A 19,157-nucleotide genomic window follows, 5' to 3' on the forward strand; every position below is an offset into this window, starting at 1 on the left:
AGAAATGAACCACATAAGTACTAGAATGTTCATAGTTCCTGGGATTTCAGTTTTGCATGATAGTAAAAATATACAAGTATTGTGTTGGATATTTTGGCACCTGATATCCTTAATTGTTTTATACTTGGATAAGATTCTGGATAAGAATCAATTTAAAGACAACATAATTCTGCATGATTTCAGGAAAGGCACATTCCATTTGGTACAAAAAATAAGTACATTTTAAATGCTGAACAATGAGAATCTTTCATTAAGCATCCAAATAGGTTGACTGTAATTGAAACATAGAGATTATAATTATGCCAAGCTTGTGATCTGGTAAAACTACTTTACAGCCTGCTATGAAAGCTTCATTAGACTTGCTCACTAAGCCACCATGTTGGCTAGTATGAACGGCAAATTAGGACCTGTCTCAAGTTCCACTTCTAAGTCAACAGCATCAGGCATCCTGGTTTTGTTGACTATAATAGTTGTTTCTAAGGTCATTGGAGTTTTGAAGCACATCCATATTTTAGCATAATATTTCTTCATATAGAAAAGTTCCTTGCTGTTAAAAGCTGCACACTACTTTTGTCTTATGAACTGCACTGCATCTTCATATTTCATTCCACCTTCTGTTAATACCAGGACGACAAACACTGGAGCTCTGCTAAGACCTGCAACTCAGTAGCAACACAACAACCGTGTTTTTCACAAAACTTAATTTTTTACAAGACTTAACCAGTCATCAACAATCTGGCTGGATGGCGGGGCACCATCATCAAAAGGCCACTTGTGAACATGGATGCCTTCTTCCTTCACAAGGGCAGTGCTATCCTGTTGTGATAACTCCCTACATCTTAAATTTCTCCATAAAATGTTTAAGGTTGCATTGGTTAGACTGAATGTAATAGGAAATCTCATGTTCTTGTATGAGACTTCCACAGGATCTGGAAGGTTTATTCAAGCTATGTTAATTTAGTTAAAAACATCCAATAAGGTTATGAAAAAATTTTTTTAATTGAATATAGAAATGACATAAAGAAACTGTTCTATTTTAATATACTCCACTTGAAATTCTCAGTGCTTTGAGTGTGAAGCTGGAAGTAATAGGAAATGAAGTGAACTTCCTAACAAGAAGCTGCAATCTTTCAATCCAGTAATACTGCGGCAGTGGATAGGAAGCACACTGAGTTTTATTCCATCTAGGTCAGAACTCATTGCAAATATTCTGCAGATTTCAATTCAACACTCTGTCCAGGTTAAATGCTCTTATGGGGGTTTCTTGGTGAAATAGTGATGAATTTCTATATTTCACTTGTCTCCAGAGAGGCCATGCTGTGCCTGGAAGAATCTCCACTGGCTGTCAGAAACTCCATAAATGTGGCCAAGAAAGGAATACTCATTAAAGGCTGTGGTCTAATCATACAGCTGGACCGTAGGTGGCAGGGACACAGGTGGTGGTGGGGCATCAGGATCTACCATGCAGTGAGAGGCCCTGAGGAGAGACTGGTGCTAAGTTGGCCCACAGCAGAGGGAGCCAACATGCATGCTGAGGCTCAAAGATTAACTTCTATTCAAAGAAGGGAAAGCTGGGAAATGAGGGAATTCAAAAGCACATTAATGAAAAAATTTATGAACAGAACCTATTTACCCAAGAGACTTAATGGACAGAGGCAGGATGTTTATATGTGTTTTGCATGGAGAAATGTAAGGATGTACGTGGGGCTGGGCAGAAATGTCTCTTAGCTCTTTCTCAGGATTACTCTAGTCTCTGTTTCCAATGGGTAGACCAGAACTTCCTGGCTGAAAACTCTCTGCTAACTTCCCTTGTTTCAGAATAAAATCCAGAATTTTCATCACGCCATATATTGTCTGGCCACAGCCTACCTCTCCGTCTTCAATTACCACTCATCCTCACCACATTTGCCCTGTGCTCTAGCAATTCAGGTCCCTTGGCATAACTCTAAGATGCATGATTTCCTACTTCTGTCTCTTTTTAAAGAGGGCTGGTAAGAGTTAAAGCATGGATTCTCATGAAGGTCCAAACTCTTTCTAACATATTTAGCTTCCTTCTTGCTAATTGGAATCCAATTGTAGTATACAGCTATCTTTAGAGGCCATCTTAAAATTGATATATCCATTTCTTTGTACCATCAGTACAAAAATATAGGGCAGAATATGCCTTTAACTTTGGAGCCACCTGCCTCACTTACCAACTCCCAAGAGAGAGGGTCAGTGGATTATCGAATTCCTGCTGATTATTCTGCTCAAAAGGCTGCTTTCAGCAATGCACAGGGCTCTAGTCGATGGAATCCTTATTTTTAGAAATGCTGCATTCCCTCTAGTCTAAAAATAGCCCCTGACAGATCTCAACATCTAAAAGCCCCTTGGGTAAAATGTACCCAAATTTATACCTTTGAATTTATAGAATCTGACTAGGAAAATTTCACATGGGTATAAAATTCCAGGGATTGAAGATAAATGAGATAACTCATGTAATATTTTGAGCTCTGTGGACATAAATTGCTATATACATCTAAGGCACAGTAGAATAATAGAAAAAAAGAATAAGGGGAACTTAAAATAACTATTCATCAAACAGGAAAGCAAGTCTCCTCACTAACTTTCAGTTACATCGGTAAGGGATAACTGTGAATTTTGATGTTAAAGGATTCGTGATCTTGGTGGATGGTTTCCCAAGCTTTTCCCTTTGTTTTTCCTGTGGATTTTCTATCCATTCCTCTGGTTCAGTTAAGACAGGAAGAAGGACAAACACTTATTTTCTCTATGTGTTAGTGTCATAGAGTTTCCTAAACCAACAAGAAAGTCAGGGGGATATAAGTATTCCCTATTCTTTAGCAACTTGTTTTTTTCCTCCTCCTCCTCTCATCCCACTCCAGATACTCTTTCTGCTGAGGTGGGAAGGATTTCAGAAATCCTCCTTTTTCCCACAGCTTCATGCTAACCTCACAAACATCACACTTACCCTAGTTCTCTGGACTGCACCCACCAACCACATTACTCTTCTCACTGCTATGCTGACACTTTTCTGTTACATTCCGCACACTGACTCTTTAGAGTCCCTGATGAAGTAGCACCATCAGGAGTGTTTTTCTCTTGCCTCTTCCTATTTGTCCGTCAGGGAGACAGACCAACATCACCTGCTATCACACCATTTCAAAATGGGTCAGATACATTTTAAGAAACACATTTACTGTACCATACTAGCCTGAAAGCATATATATCCCACTTCTCCAGGGAGAGTTTAGCCACCCCCCAACCCCTCCAGAGCTGCATCTCCTTTCATCCCTGCATGCCTCTGAGACAGCCATCTCATATCTATCCCCTCTTTTGCTCGGGGGAAAAGGTGGATAGATATGGGTTGTTCAACGCTATTGAGGTTTAGGGATCCTAGTTTTCACAATTTATAGAGATAAACTTTTGAAACTTTATTAGACATGATTCATCAATCCCTTTGTAACTTTGGATTTCTCTTTGGCAAAAGTCTAGCTCATGCAACAAACAAACTTCTGTATGACTATCTCTCATTTCCCAGGATTTCAGTTCTAGTATACTTGAAATTCAGAACATTTCTATTGGGATACAACTTGTAAATATTTTAATGGTTTTTCCATTAACAACCTCTATATTACTATCTCTGAGACCTGTAACCTGAGTCAGTCATTAATGTATCCAAATGAGGAAGTCAGAAAGAAATGTGCTAAGTATTTGCATGGAGAACTACATACATTAAAATATATCTATGTAATGACCTATATGGAAATAGAATCTAAAAAAGAGTGGATATATGTGTATGTATAACTGACTCACTTTGCTGTATAGCAGAAACTAACACAACCTTGTAAATCAACTATACTCCAATAAAAAATATTAATAACAAATTTTAAAAATATACCTATGATTTGTATATTTCTACAAATATACAAAAAGGATTTACAGAATCACATTGAAACAGTTTTAGTGAGCAATGTATGATAAATAAAAATAATTGGATAATAATTAGCATTTCTAATTTAAGATATGTACAATATAATTGGTAGTCTCTTAATTAAATGAGCTCTTATTATCCCTATCAAAATACCAAGGGCATTTTTCACAGAACTAGGAAAACTAATTTAAAAATTTGTATGGAAACACAAAAGACCTCAAATAGCCAAAACAATATTGAGAAAGAAGAACAGAGCGAGAGGAATCATGCTCCTTGACTTCAGACTGTACTACAAAGCTACAGTAATCAAAACAGTATGGTACTAACACAAAAACAGACACATAGATCACTGGAAAAGAAGAGACAACCCAGAAATAAACCCATGCAGTTATGGTCAATTAAACTATGTCAAAAGAGGCAAGAATATACAATGGAGAAAAGACAGTCTCTTCAATAAACAGTGCTGGGAAAACTGGACAGATACATGTAAAAGAATGAGATTAGATCATTCTCTAACACCATATACAAAAATAAACTCAAAATGGATTGAAGATCTAAATATAAAAGCAGAAACCATAAAACTCCCAAAAGGAAACATAGGCAGAACACTCTGACAAAAATTATAACAATAGTTTTTGGACCTGTCTCCTAAAGCAAAGGAAATAAAAGCAAAAATAAACAAATGGGATCTGATTAAACTTAAAAGCTTTTGCACATCAAAGGACACCATCAACAAAATGAAAAGACAACCTACTGAATGGGAGAAAATATTTGCAAATGATATTACCGATAAGAGGTTAATAGCCAAATTATCTAAACAGCTAATATGACTCAATACACACACAAAAAAAACCTGATTAAGAATGGGGGGACTTCCTTGCAGTCCAATGTTTAAGACTTCACCTTCCAATGCAGGGGCTGCAGGTTCAATCCCTATTTGGGGAGCTAAGATTCCACATGCCTCGTGGCCAAAAACCCAAAACATAACACAGAAGCAATACTGTAACAAATTCAATAAAAACTTTAAAAATGGTCCACATAAAAAAAAATCTTAAAAAATTAAAGAAATGCACAGAGACCTAAAGAGACATTTTCCCAAGTAAGACATACAGATGGACAACAGGCACATGAAAAGATGCTCAACACTGTTAATGATCAGAGAAATGCAAATTAATACCACAATGAGATATCAACTCACACCTGTCAGAATGGCTATGATCAACAAGAATACAAATAACAAATGTTGGTGAGTATATGGAAAAGAGGAAACCCTAGTACACTGTTGGTGGGAAGTGCAGCCACTATGAAAAACAGTATGGTGGTTTCTCAAAAAACTAAAAGTAGAACTACCATATGACTCAGCAATTCCTCTCCTGGGTATATACCCAATAAACCTCAAAAACACTAATTCAACTAGGTACATGCATCCCAATGTTCATAGTAGTATTATTTATAATTGACAAGATATGGAAGCAACCTAAGTGCCCATCAACAGATGATTGGATAAAGAAGATGTCCCCCCAACACACACACATGATAAAATACTACTCAGCCATGAAAAGAATGAAATTTTGTCATTTGCCAGAACATGGATGGACTTGGAGGGTATTTTGCTAAGTAAAATAAGTCAGACAGGGAAAGACAAATACTGTATGATATCACTTATATGTGAAATCCAAAAAATGAAACAAAGTAGTGAGTATAACCAAAAAGAAACAGACTCACAGATATAGAGAACAAACTAGTGGTTACCAGTGGGGAGAGGGAAGGGGGAAGGGGCAAGTTAGGATTAGGAGATTAAGAGGTATAAACTACTATGTATAAAATAGATAAGCTACTAGGATATATTGTACAACACAGGGAATATAGCCATTATTTTGTAATAATGGAGTACCAAATAATATGGGGTCATATTCTTAAACCTCCACAATTTGCACTTTGGTCCAAAATTATTTGCATTATTCCCACATTCAAAATACAGTCACTCTCTCCTGATAGCCTCCACAAGTTTGATCTCATTGCAGCCTCAGGCTCAGGGCTGAGGCCCAAGACCTCATTACAGAAGGGCATGAGGGCCCCTGGATTAGTTTCCTTGGATGCATCTCCTCAGGTACGGTTTCTCTCAATTTTAAGATGTGTGAATTAAAATGAAAAGTTATTTTCCTCCTACACATCCAATATACACTGGTGGGGTAGGCATAGGATAAGTGCTATAGGAACAACTATTCAAAAGGAAAGGGGAGGTGGAAATGGGAGGCCCAAAGTTCACTGATACACAGCAATTTTGAAACCCAGTCAGACACATGTTTGCAGTTCCTTGATTAGGAGCCAGTTCTGCAACCTGGGACTGATTCTTCAGAGTTCTTGGTTCCATCTTATTGGATTGTTTTTCTGCCACTTGAGTTATCCTTCCTTTCCCATAAAAAGGAGGCTGTGTATGCAACTGAGTCATTTTCTCAGACTGTCTCCTGCCTGTAGAGACTCAAAGATCCAAATGCTCTTTTGCATTTTGTGTTGCCTTTGTCCCATTCTGTCCACACTAACACAATTACATTAAAAATGATATGGGCTTTCTGTGTAGCAATTTATAACTGATTCTTTTAGACAGAGATCAAACCCACAAATCTTTTCAAGATAAACACTTTTCTACCTTGAGTTCCCTGTGAGGCTTCTATGGGAAAACACTCCTAAGATTCTTAGGGACCTATTGTTTACCAGTGAGGGGGTGTAGTCTGTCAGGGATGCCCTTAAAATCTTTAGAAGGCTTTTTTTTCTGTTTGAAAGGATTTATGTGACACAGTGAAATTTTTCTGAGGTCTTAACAAGGAATCTTATAGGCCCACCCAGGATTTGGTCTTTGTCCTGAAGCTATTTCTTAATTTAAACGTTATATTATTTTATTTTTGCCATCTGGAGAGACTGGCACTGAGAAATGATTTTATCTTAACACCCAGAAAGCCCTGGATCCTTTATATTTCTTCCAAATTATGCTTGAAAAATGAGTAATTCCTTTTTGTGGTTCATCTGTTTATAACTATAACTTATCATACATGGCTAAAAGAGCTTATACTTCCAATATTCTGCACAAAAATCTTAGCTAGATCTATCCGTTCATGAGGTACATTTTCTATTTTTAATATTTCCATAATTAAGAGTTTTGCAAAACATTCTGCACTACATGAAATGAATCTCCTTTCCTCCAGCTTCAAATAACATTTTTCTTAATTTCCTTTAAGTCCTCACTAACAATCTCCTTGAGGCCTATCTAGCTTCTATTTATGGACTCCTCAAGTCCACTCAACTCCTGCTCACCACTGGAGTCCAAAGCCAATGTCAGCTGTTTTAGGTTTGTGTTATAGATACAGTACAATTCCAGATACTAAATTATGTTCTTTTTCTCTGTTACTGCATGAAAAATTAACTCAAAGCTTAATGGCTTAACATAGCAATCATTTTTGTTATGTCTCACAATTTCTGCAGGTCAAGAATTCCTAAACAACATGGCAGTATATTCTGCCCTGGTGTCTTTCATGAGGTTGCACTTGGATGGTAGCTGGAGCTGGAAGAGAAGGGGGCTGGAGCAGCTGGCACCTGCTAGGGCTCTCTCACTCAGTCTCAGGCTTGTTCCTGTGATTTTGCGTGGGCTCTATGGACTTCTACAGCATGGCAACCTCAGGGCTCTTGTACAAGTACTCCAGTGAGCGAGACAGTATTCTTATTTCCTTTTGTGACCTAGCTCAAAAAGTCACTTACCATCATTTCTCTTGTAGTCACAAATTCTCCCAAATTCAAGGGGAGGGGGAAATGTACACCCCACTTCTCAATGAATTGGGGGCTATATTTTAAAACTGCTACGATGAATTTGGCTTATTTTAATCATGCTTGTTAAACAAGGTCTTGTTTCTTAACCACAAAGTCTAAGTCTCCTACGCAAATTTTTCAGGAATACAATTCTCATCTTGGGATGAAAGTACCATAGAATTAATTTGAATAGCTAAATCATGGACTTTTAAGCACCAAATAACATGGCACTAGGGTGTCTTAACCATCTTGTTTTTGTCCTTTCTGCCCTTCTAAAACAATGACTCGAATTCTAATAATCTAGCTTCCCTATAGATGAAGGCTTCTCTCTGTTCTGCTCAGTTGTTCCCCTTTTCTGACCGTTGCCAATTAAAACAAGAGATATTTTAAATCAATTACGCTAAATGATATGACCTTTGAGTGAAAAACATGACCTTCTGCTCTGAAGAGTTTTTGCATTATACAGTTAACTTCTTTGCCCCCATAAAGGACCTGAAATTGAAGATTTCATTATATCTATCACTTAGCACAAGTATCTCATTGGAGTAATGCAGTCATTATAACAGGTGAAAGAGGACATTTTGGCTGCTTAATATTAACAGGCTATAATGTGATCCTGATGACTATTCAATTTCCATAATCTTGATCTTATTTCTGTCTAAGGGAATAGAAAACATCAAGATGCAAATAAAAATGTTTTTAACAACACTAGGTCCTTAAGACAAAATTTGGGGTTTTTTCCTCTAGTCATTTTTATTTGAAAAGCTGATTGGAGTTTCAGTCTTACATGAAAATAAAACCCTTAAATAGTTGAAGTATTGCTCATTCCTTAGGAACAGTCTTTAAATATTATGTCATTATGTAAAACTCCTGGGTTACGTGTACATTGCAAGTTAATTTCACTACTCATCATCCATCACAGCCATCATGGTATTACAACAGGAGCATAGAGTATGGATTTAAAGTGGAGGTACTTAATCTATCTCAATCTACCTGGCCTTTAATTTTACTCGTTTAACAAGAGCACACACTTTCATTTCCAGCTGACAATCTCATGTGATTGGCCAGAACTGGATCTACCTACATGTTTAATTAAGGGGTGACTAAATTCTTCCATAATATAAAATTTTCTTTCTCATAATATAAAATTTTCTCATAATATAAAATTTCTTTCTGACTTTCTCATAATATAAAATTCTCATAATATAAAATTTTAAAAATCCAGGTAGTTAGAGTCAGAGGAATTGGCATTTTGGAAGATCTTTATCTTTTTCATTCAAAAGTTACCTGACTCTAAAATACTCTTAACTCATACTCATGAAATTCATCAGCTCGTCATATGTACGAGGTTGTAGAGCCTGGCCTCTCATCTCAGTATTTTATATTATCAAACAGAAGCCACCAATGAATCTTAGTAGGTGTAATTAATTACATAAAGGATAAACCAAAAAGAAAATACATTGCTACTATCAACTTCCCTTAGCCTTATGGCCTATATTGTTAACTGGAGTACCACTTGGCATAGTTGTCTCTAGTTTTTACCCTCTGACCAGGTTAACTAAAGCAAGTCTGTGGAAACAGGCAAAGCTTCTACCTAGGAAATGAGGCAGGAATCCATCAGAAGTTAGGTGCTTTTCCTTATTCTGCAATGTAAGAAGGCATCAATATGTGCAGACCATGTTCTCATTGATTGATTGGTTCATTCATCCATTTATTTATTCAACAAACATTATGTAGTATAAATCACGTTCCATGCAGAGAGAACCTTCCATATGTGCTCATTCTGACTTTAAACAATTACAAAGATCTCATCTCTTCCATTCAGGACAGATGAGAGATCAGACAAAATGGATTTTGATTGTCTTCCAGAAAGTCTTGGAAGAAAAATTCAGGAACACTGGCTGTCTTTTAATGTCAGAAATCAAAATCTGAATGCAATTAGTTTGCAGAGTCAAATTTGATATAAAAAGAAAAAAAATCTTTTAATTGAATAATATTTTGCATTTCCAGACATCTCTATAGCATTTCATTATCTTCCGTAATTATCTTCAATATTATTTGCATGTGTCAAGTAAATTGCCTGGGGCACTTGTTTGGAAGTCTTAAAATTAATTTGAACCTTTAAAAGCTTTAATTAAATTAATAATTATTTTATTCCTAGATAAAGCAAAACTCACTGACAATATACCAATTAGTATGTAAAAATGTATACCTGTGTCCGTTCACACACACATATATACCTTTCATTTGTATGCCAAATACTCTTCAATTTTTTTCAAATGAGATTTCTCTGTTGATTCTCACAAAGCAATTAGGATAAATATAAACCAAGTATGTATCCTAATTTTAGAAATTAAAGCATACCTAAATTTACCTAATTAGAGAATATACCAGTCAGGGTTATATCATAGAAACAGAACTGCTACAAGTGATATAGAATGAATAATTTATTTTAGGGGTTGGACATCATACAATTATGGAAGTTGTTGGAGCAGCCTATTATTTCTGTGTCTAATGTTGAACCTCAAGTCACTAGAGGTTAGCCAGAGGGGCAGTTGGAAAACTGGATGTGAATGAGAGCAAGGACAAACTGGAACTTGCAAAAATAGAAGGAGACAAAGAATGGCAACTGGAACTTGTGAAAACAAACTGGAACTCATGTCTGTGTCTTACCATATCCAACCTCAATGCCATGGGTATACAGGACAAGCTGGCATCTTCACTACATAGTTGCACATGCACTTGTGCATAAGCCAAATTGCCTGGTGCCCTGCACCAACCTTCAGAGCTGCCTCATTTCCATCTACCAAATCTTGTGCACAATATCTCCTATGGACCATGCAAACCTAGAATCATGCAGAGGAGCTCTAAAAAACATGGTTTACCTTAGCTAAGCTGACCCAGTACAGAGCCAATGTAGGGAGATGTAGGATAGAATCTGGGTCTCCTAACTTAAGTCTTCTCCCATTACATTTGCCAAGGCTAATGTCCAACAGTAGGCTGATGTCTAGCATTGTCCACAGAGAAGCAGAACTTGGAAGACAAACCACAAGAAAAAAAATCGAATCCACTTGAAATGTGATGACTTCTACAGTGGTATGGTAAAACCAACTTGCTCAACAAGGAAGAAGAAGACTCTTGTATGTTGGTTTATGCACCAGGCACATTTCAATAGAAAATTAACCTTTGCTTTGATCTTCACTACCTTTCATCATTTATGCTATTATTTCAATAAACTACTCTCTTTAGGCAGCTCTTAGTAAGTAAATACAGTCATAATAATAGTCATGAGGATTAGATTGATTATCGAATTGTCATCACTTACTTTGCTTCAGTGAAAGTAATTATATCCCTGTGTTGAGCCATCGGATCCACGACCATGTGAAAATCCAGTGCTTGACCAGGAAATAAAGCACTATTAAATATGCAGGGACTTTCATCCTCTTCATTTATGATTTGTCCAGCCAATTAACAACACTTATTAGATGAGAAATCTAAATCTTTAGGAAACAATGAATTATAGAAAAATTTCTCTTCTGTTTATTTCCAAGGTGCCCTTTATCTTGATTTTTCTCCATCTCCCAATTAAGGGGAACCTGGGAAAGCCTAAAGTTTGTGTGTTCCATTGTCTCCTAGCTGCAGTTTGTAGAGCCTAGAGGAGATGTACAAGACAGAAGGTCCTGGGGAAGAAAGAAAACCTGTGAGACAGCTCTTTTAAATGAGTCCAAGGGGCTAGAGAGAAAGTGAGAATTCAGGCACACAGAAACAAGGAACAAACAAGATGAAGAATGGGGATAAAGGTAGAAATGAAAGATAGGTGCCCAAACCCCTCAGGCAACCTTTGTTTTCAAGTGTGGACAGAGAGCTCCATGTGCCATGACCTTTTGGAAGAACTATTAGAGAGAAATGAGACTCAAACCCTAGAGAGGACTGCATGATACAGAGGGGTAGAACGGGGAGGGTGGGAGGGCGGCTCAAGAGGGAGGGGATATATGTATACGTACAGCTGATTCACTTTGTTTTATAGTAGAAACTAACACAACATTGTAAAGCAATTGTAATCCAATAAAGATGAAAAAAATAACTTTTAAAGAATAAATTATAAAAGAAACCTATAAAGAAAAAATAACTGCACATGAATCTTCAAATATCTCGATAAAAATTTCAATTAAAACAAACAGACAAAAATACAAAACAAATGGTGGTCATTACTACACAGAGCCTAGAGATTGGAATTAAGAAGAGACAGGGTCAGAATCAAATACTGTAGAAACTGAAAAGAAGGATCAAAGCCTTGGAGCTTCCTCCAGGACACCTTTACACTTTCAGGCCTATCCCAGTGTTACCCACCACGACCACATATAGTCTATTCTTCCCAACTGCTATACACTGAGAGGGATTTGTTAAAATTATAAAATTCAGTACAGAACTGTGATCTCTTTAGCATATTTTCCATCATGTCTAGCAGTACCTGATATGAGAACAAATCAGCAAGACTGACTGTTACACAGGAAATATTCCCTGGTCAGTAACAATAGCTCTCAAGTTTGCTGTGGAGGAGCAGAGGGGCAGCTGATGTGAGTGAATGTCAGCACCTGAGCTTGTAGCTGGGGTGATATTTACTTTTAATGGCTGCTACTTTTTTTGAAAGAGCTGACCTACTTTTTTTCTCTTCACTCAGCTTCCACCCCCCACTGGCCCTGAGAAAAGGGGCAGGTTGAAAAAAAACCTGTCACAATATTATATCAGAACCTCTACAGAATGTCATGAGAGGAGAAAACATGGAAAATAATAGAGAGTTCGAAAACATTTTCTTTTGAGGAAAGGAAAAGTTAGATTTACTCTAGAATCACCCAGACATTCAGGAAGGATTTCATGTCATTCATCCATAGTTAAAATTTGGAAACACTTGAATTGGCAGGTGGACTAACCAAGATCTATTTGCTGTATTTAAACACGTGATATAATAGTCACCTTATGGTAATTCTTTAAATGATTGCAAGCAGCTGGAGTCTTTCAAGTTCTAATGTGCTTAAATATACAATAACTCTGGAAGTGATCAAGCTAAATATGGTAGAAATAAAATAACATAAGAAACTATATTTACAATCATTTCAAAGCTCTAACTAGAATTAGAATGATGGAAGAGAAACTCTAAACTTACTCTTGCAGCTTTCTCTAACTTTGTAGAACAAAACTCTGAACTCTCACCTAAAGGGTAAACCCACCTGATGTGAGATGCTTTTAATTAGATTGAGCCAGACCCCAGAGTGGGTCAGGAAGGAAAAAAGAGGAAAAATCTTCCTCAGAGCTTTTCTTCTACCACTGTTCTCCTGAATAGGCCTAGAAAATAGTCCAAACTTTCTCCCTGGGACAAAAACATAAAGACATATCTTGTTTTTGAAAATAGTGCATGGTCTTTACATGATTTTCAACTCAATTCAACCCTCTTTGAGTACTATTCCATGCTAGGTACATATGTTAGGCCCCAAACCTGGGCCCTAAATATGAAAAAGACACAATTCCTGGGCCTAAAGAATTTAGTCCATTATGGGAGACGAACCCTTTAGTACTAACTATAAAGCAAAGCGATGGCGATGTTTGAAAAAAGCAAAAATGCATGTCTATGGTATCCCAAACGACTTCATCAGCCATCATTCATTTAAAGGCTTTTGCCTTTGTCATACTGTTTTTATGTTAATGGAAGGATTTATGAGGCTGTGATAGAGAAAAAAAAAATGTTAAAGGCATACTTATACAGAGCTAGCAATATCTCCTTTGTCAATAACAAATCTAGGTAATTTTAGTTCCTGCTCAATTATGCAAAAGGAAATTGATAGAAAACAGTACAAAACATAGATGTGAATAATACAGAGTAACTCAAGGAGATGGAAATGGAGCGGATTATTCAGACTTCAAACAGGACTGCTAACAAAGATGGCTTTGGTTTCTTGCCACTTCCTTTAGAGCTAGAGAGAACAAGATGATTTTACGTATTGGAAGTATAAATTGCTTGTACATAGATTTCCCCTTTTCATCCTCAGATTGGATGAAAGGAAAACTATGCCAACTGAAAGCAGGCTTTAGATTCTCAGACTCCCTGTTATCTTTTATTTGATTTTGTCATGTTTGACTTTCACTAGCCATTGTTCTTCCAAACCCTTGATCAGGCAGTTTTTCTGGACCCTTCTTCTGAAGTATGATATGACCTTTATTTTCCATTTTTTAATGAATTGACTTATCAGGAGTCATTCTAAATTAAGCATAATAACAATGGAATTCTACATGAAAGACATTCTGGATTTCTGAATGTGCACCAAGAAGAATGTCATTTGAAATAATTAACTAAAAGTAGAATTTCCTATAATAAATCTACCTTGTAGATCAAGTATGAAGATGCTTTTTGCTGGTTTCTGTTTCAACCGTGACTTGCTGCAGACATTTACTCCCTCTGAGGACTCAGTGTTACTGCTTAAGTTAGGACCTTAAATATATAAATATTCTCACAAAAGATAGAAATCAGTGTCCATATAACACAGATGACACTCTAAATTCAACCTTATCTGGAAATAGGGATTTTTGCAGAAATCATTAGATAAAGTGAAGTCATTCTGGATTAGTGTGGGCCCTAAATCCAATGACTTGTGTCCAATAAGAGAGGACACACAGAGATTTCCACAGAGGAAGGACACCATGTGAAGACAGAGGCAGAGATTGGAGTGATGCCTTCACAAGCCAAAGAATGCCAATGATTGCTGGCCGAGAAGGCCTGGGAGAGAGGCCTGGAACAAATTCTCCCTCAGAGCCTCCAGAAGAAAACAATCTTACCGACATCTTAATTTTAGACTTCAAGCCTCCAAAACTGTGAGAGAATAAATTTCTGTTGTTTTGAGCCACGCAATTTGTAGTAATTTGTTATGGCAGCCCTACAAAATTAATATGGTTTCCAATTATTTTTATAACCAAAATGCCCCAAGCCTCATTAACATCTGGGCAGGTAAAGAGTCACATATGTAGTAATAACTCAGATTTAATTGGGACTTGCTCACACTTTCTGATGCATGATATTCAGGCCCTTTGAAAAGATTTCCCCCTCCTCACAATCAAAATCCTTTATTTCTGGGTATCTCCAGGGAGGGTTTCTCGGGTACGCACAAATGTCTGCCCCAGTAGACCTTTTCATGGCCCCTGTGGATATCACTCTTTGCCTGGTACTGTCAATGAAAAACTGAAGAACATGAGGTGCCAAAGTTTCAGGGGGGTTCTGTGACACAGGAGGGAGGTAAGCCTCTCTAACCCTTCTGTGTTACCTTGAGATAAAGGGTTTCTAAAACATTACTGATTTAGTAAAATAGCTTTTTAAATTTCTAAATTTCTTTCTCTCTCCCTAGAAACTAGGCAAGGGGCTATGAAGAAAACAGGGGAAATTCAAATAATATCCATCAGACTGAACCTATTACTGCCTCTCCATCAGTTAAGGAAGTTTTCCTTTCATCCAATCTGAGGATGAAAAGGGGAAATCTATGTACAAGCAATTTATACTTCCAATACGTAAAATCATCTTGTTCTCTCTAGCTCTAAAGGAAGTGGCAAGAAACCAAAGCCATCTTTGTTAGCAGTCCTGTTTGAAGTCTGAATAATCCGCTCCATTTCCATCTCCTTGAGTTACTCTGTATTTTTCACATCTATGTTTTGTACTGTTTTCTATCAATTTCCTTTTGCATAATTGAGCAGGAACTAAAATTACCTAGATTTGTTATTGACAAAGGAGATATTGTTAGCTCTGTATAAGTATGCCTTTAACATTTTTTTTTTCTCTATCACAGCCTCATAAATCCTTCCATTAACATAAAAACAGTATGACAAAGGCAAAAGCCTTTAAATGAATGATGGCTGATGAAGTCGTTTGGGATACCATAGACATGCATTTTTGCTTTTTTCAAACATCGCCATCGCTTTGCTTTATAGTTAGTACTAAAGGGTTCGTCTCCCATAATGGACTAAATTCTTTAGGCCCAGGAATTGTGTCTTTTTCATATTTAGGGCCCAGGTTTGGGGCCTAACATATGTACCTAGCATGGAATAGTACTCAAAGAGGGTTGAATTGAGTTGAAAATCATGTAAAGACCATGCACTATTTTCAAAAACAAGATATGTCTTTATGTTTTTGTCCCAGGGAGAAAGTTTGGACTATTTTCTAGGCCTATTCAGGAGAACAGTGGTAGAAGAAAAGCTCTGAGGAAGATTTTTCCTCTTTTTTCCTTCCTGACCCACTCTGGGGTCTGGCTCAATCTAATTAAAAGCATCTCACATCAGGTGGGTTTACCCTTTAGGTGAGAGTTCAGAGTTTTGTTCTACAAAGTTAGAGAAAGCTGCAAGAGTAAGTTTAGAGTTTCTCTTCCATCATTCTAATTCTAGTTAGAGCTTTGAAATGATTGTAAATATAGTTTCTTATGTTATTTTATTTCTACCATATTTAGCTTGATCACTGCCAGAGTTATTGTATATTTAAGCACATTAGAACTTGAAAGACTCCAGCTGCTTGCAATCATTTAAAGAATTACCATAAGGTGACTATTATATCATGTGTTTAAATACAGATTGAAAAGAATATGGATTTGCTACACAGGAAAGAAGCCTCATGATGGTAATTTCCTTCAGAAGCTGCTTTCACATCTGAAACCTAGGATATACTACTTAACTCATTTTCTGCCATCCAAAACAAAGTATATAAATAAGAAGTGGAGAAAATGTTCTTCTATTACCGACAAGAAAAACTCTGCCTTTATTCATGCTGAAAACCAAAGTCAGCCGAGGGAGAAACTGAAGCTCCTGGCAGGTGAAGGGAATGTCAGTTTCAGGACTTCGTGGAGCCTGGTTTTCACGTCTTCCTCTCACAGCCTCCAGCACTTTCTGAAGCCAAGTTTCAGGCTGTGGGCCAGACTAATATATTGACATGAAATCTCCTGCGCTACTTTGTATCCTTCTAATAAACAATGCTTTATCATAAGAAGTTTACTTTCATATATTAAAAATTAAAATACATTTTAGAATCCTCTAGAATTTACAATATTTCTGAAGGTCCTTGAGATGATAGCATTTTTAACTCATAGCATAGTACACTGCCACTGCAAGTTCCTGTTCAGATAAACTTTGTATATTACAAACTGGATTCTCCCCAATGCAAAATAATAATAAATAATGGCTACATCTACCATCTAATTTTTATTACTTATTATCTGTGGTTCAGCATGTTAACTATAATGTAACAATTATAAAAGGTTATAGCATTTCCCATTACAATTATTAGCAGCATTATAATGTTAGCAGTGTTATAATGGTTCAAGTTAAGCTCATCCTTATAAAAACCGAATGTTTCATAAGAACAAAGAATTGACTAGAAATGTCACTTTAATGGGAATATGACGGAAAGTTAAATTTCAATATCATCTAATGCACTATTGTTACCGTTAATAAGAACTAGTTCTATGTCAGAACAAAAAAATGCAAAACATAGCAAAGAGAACTTCCAGGGACAACCCACACTTGTCTTCAACTTACTAGTAGCACATTCAGAGAGTAAAATTTACTAGTGGCACATTTAGAGGGTAAAATTGTGACCCATGTACCACATTTTGGTGGTTATTTCAAATATTTACTCATGATTCAGTTTTTGATTTGGACTTGAGGGCAATGTATATTAGCAGCACAGCTAGAAGTAATGTCAAGAAATAGATCAGTTGTTAAAATATTACTCCATGGCCTTTGTAGTGTGCTGTTTAGTCTTAAGTGACACTCTGACAGTGAATTTTTGCATTGATGCTTCAAAGTATAAAAATAATCTGCTGAATTGTATCTAAGGGAGAAGATGAAATTCTGATTATCACAACAAATATTTATGAGGACTGGAAATATTTTAAAAAATGCTTAATAATCCCAGAGCTAAAATGTCCTTCCTGAGATGGTCTACCCAGTCCCAAAGCATGAGATAGCATTGCAGCTAAGTAAGTACACTATTTGAGAAATTGGAGATTCTAATAAACTGTTTATTTTTCCCACAAAATATTCAACAGCTTTTAGATCTAGGAAACGTTTTCATCTAATCAACAACCTGTAGGTCTAAGTAAAAGACCTTTTTCACTGTTACTCAGCATAACAAAGAGAAGATTTTGACAGACACAGATTGTTAGCAGTACATTGCTCTTCCATCTCCAAATGAAAATTAACACATGAAGCATATTTGAAAAGGGCTCTGGAGGAAATAGCTCCTGAGGCCAGGGCTCTTCAGTCTTTTGTTGGACCAACCCACCTTCCATGTACAATCTGTTTTCCTCTTCCAAACTTTGACAGCACTTTCATCATTATTGGCAACAGAATTGTCAGATGAGGTGAGCCAGTTCAGACTAGAAGGACTATCTTCACACAAATCTGAGAGGTAAATGCTTGTCTGTCAGCATATATCCTTTTTAATATATTCACATTTTTCTTTCCAGATTACTTTTTGATGGAATGAGATTAATAGACATTTTTCTCATTGAAAAATTTGTAGCATGTTCTTCTTTCGCCCTAAACTTACCTCAGCGACTTTAAACAGGAACTTCCAACCCATTGTCGTAACATTTAAAAATTCTCCATTTTATATTTAACATCTTTATTGGATTATAATTGCTTTACAATGGTGTGTTAGTTTCTGCTTTATAACAAAGTGAATCAGCTATACATATACATATATCCCCATATCTCCTCCCTCTTGAGTCTCCCTCCCATGGGGAGTGGGAAGGGTAAGCTGGGAAAAATTCTCTATTTCAAAATTTAATTACAGTTCTTTTTTCTTTGGAAATGAAATTTACATACAGTGGCATGCCTCTGTCTTAAGTGTACAAATCTAGTAGTTTTGAAGAAGGCATACACCTGGGTAACTCATACTCATGTTAAAATATAAAACATTTTCCTTACTTCAGACTATTCTCTCATGCTCTTCCTGTGTAATTTCTCCCCATTAAAAGCAACTATTTTTCTGATTTGTTTTGCCTGTTCTAGGGTTTCGTATAAATGGAATCACACACAGCATGCAGTCTTTAGATCTGACTTATTTCCTTTGGTATAATGTTTATGAGATTCTTGCACATTGTTGTGTGTAATTTTTTTATTGTTGTTAAGAAGCAGTCCATTGCATGATTAAACAAGAATTTGATTATTTTACTGCTGATAAATATTTACATGGTTTCCAGTTTTATTACTACTGTGAATAAAGCTGCTGGAACATTCTTGTACAAGTATCTATGTGGACAGGTTTTTATTTCTCTTGGGTAAATGCCTAGGACTGAAATTGTTGGATCATAGAGTAGTAGTATATTTAACCTTAAAAGAAACTTCCAAACTGTTTTCCAATTCTCTGTTTTTTATCATTTTACTCTCCCACTAA

The 19,157-nt window shown here is 36.4% G+C and overlaps 1 pseudogene; it reads right to left on the bottom strand.

Moving 5' to 3' along the window:
- Window positions 1–439: 439 nt before the first annotated feature.
- On the bottom strand, window positions 440–18,341 carry LOC118889923 (annotated as a pseudogene).
- Window positions 18,342–19,157: the final 816 nt, after the last annotated feature.

Source organism: Balaenoptera musculus, chromosome 2 (genome assembly GCF_009873245.2).
Source record: "Balaenoptera musculus isolate JJ_BM4_2016_0621 chromosome 2, mBalMus1.pri.v3, whole genome shotgun sequence".
In the NCBI taxonomy this organism is placed as follows: domain Eukaryota; kingdom Metazoa; phylum Chordata; class Mammalia; order Artiodactyla; family Balaenopteridae; genus Balaenoptera; species Balaenoptera musculus.